We start from the raw sequence: 1,687 nt of genomic DNA on the forward strand, positions 1-1,687 counted from the left end.
AGATGCGAGTACCGCAGCGCAGCTCGCTCTGGTTCTTCGTTATGTGACGGACACAGGTGTCGAGGAGCGGCGTGTCAGGTTTGAAGATGTTGCCAATGGAAATCACATTGCTGGTCTCATCGTCCGATTTTTGGTGGAAAATGAATGTCTGGGTAAAGTTGTGGCACAGTTTTGTCTGGCACGGGTAAAGGAGTTCCGTGACACCGTTGAGCGGGAGAGAAGTCGATACGAGGAAATCTACGAGGCCCCTGAACGCACCGCGGGCGCTCAGAGCGCACGAAGAGGTGCAGCTCAAAATCCTCGCGCGCACTACCGACAATATTTTCCAGACACAGACCAGATTTCAAGATCACGACCATCAGATCTTTCAGGAATATCAGAACATTTCCAGCATGCAGCCTTTTCCAGCTTACCACAGCCACGGAACACTTTCCATCTGCCAAACGCACGGATTCTGCACGACAGAGTGATTGAAATCTTCTTGAGGATAGAAAGGATGGATTTTGTGTTTAAATAATCTGGATTTTTGGTGAGTAAAATTTTGCTATCTCCCTACATAATATTGAAATTTTATCAGGTTATTGTTGATGCTTTTGGTGTGTGTGTGGCAGCTGTACCTGCACTAGAAGTTTTATTGCCATAAAATAGTTAATGAGGGTTGGATTGATTCAGATGGAGCACTACTGAAGGCCTAGGTGTGAAATGCACGGCCCGCCACTGGCAAATATAGACCACAATTCATTTCGGTCGAACAATTTTTGGGAAAAAAAAAACTGTTTAAACGTATTTTTTTAATAAACCCTTCACATTTTCATCATCAGAACATAGTGGAGTTACAAATAGACGCCGTGAAAGGTTTGTATTGATTCGATTTTCACTTTTAGAAATTGGTGACGTCATATCCAGCGTTTAAAAAAAAGAAAGAAAAGTAGTGAGCAGGGCTGCACGGTGGCGCAGTGGTTAGCGCTCTTGCCTCACAGCGAGAAGGCCCCGGTTCGAATCCCGGCTGGGACCTTTCTGTGTGGAGTTTGCATGTTCTCCCCGTGCATGCGTGGGTTTTCACCCGGGACTCCGGCTTCCTCCCATAAACATGCTTCATAGGTTCATTGGTGACTCTAAATTGCCCCTAGGTGTGCATGTGAGAGTGTATGTATGTGTGATTGAGGCCCTGCGACAGACTGGCGACCTGTCCAGGGTGTACCCCGCCTTCGCCCATCAGCAGCCGAGTTAGGCCCAGCACCCCCGCGACCCCGAAAGGGACAAAGCGGTCAGGAAAATGGATGGGTGGAAGTAGTGAGCATGGTGTCTGAATTGGTTTTAAAATTCCAGGACACTTGATAGTTTTTTTTAGTAGTTAGGGATTATGTTGAACATAGTCACTATTTTTCCATATTTCTCTGTTTGGGAGAAGCTGTTGGGGTCCAAGAACCCACACTGGATGATGGTCAATGTACACCCTGGGAATCAAACCCTGGTTTCCTGCGTGCCCGCCTTACACTTAACCAACAGAACTATGCAGATGCTTAAAACTGCTGTGAGTAATTAAAAAATATGATCCAAAAAAAGTCTATGGTAAACATGATCAGTTGACAGTAATCAACAAGACTTCATAACAGGTAGACAGGTGTTATTGTTTCAGTTTAGATCATCCATCCATTGTCAGAAGCTGTTAAATCCCTTTTGGGTC

Source organism: Oryzias melastigma, unplaced genomic scaffold, assembly GCF_002922805.2.
Source record: "Oryzias melastigma strain HK-1 unplaced genomic scaffold, ASM292280v2 sc00659, whole genome shotgun sequence".
Lineage (NCBI taxonomy): Eukaryota > Metazoa > Chordata > Actinopteri > Beloniformes > Adrianichthyidae > Oryzias > Oryzias melastigma.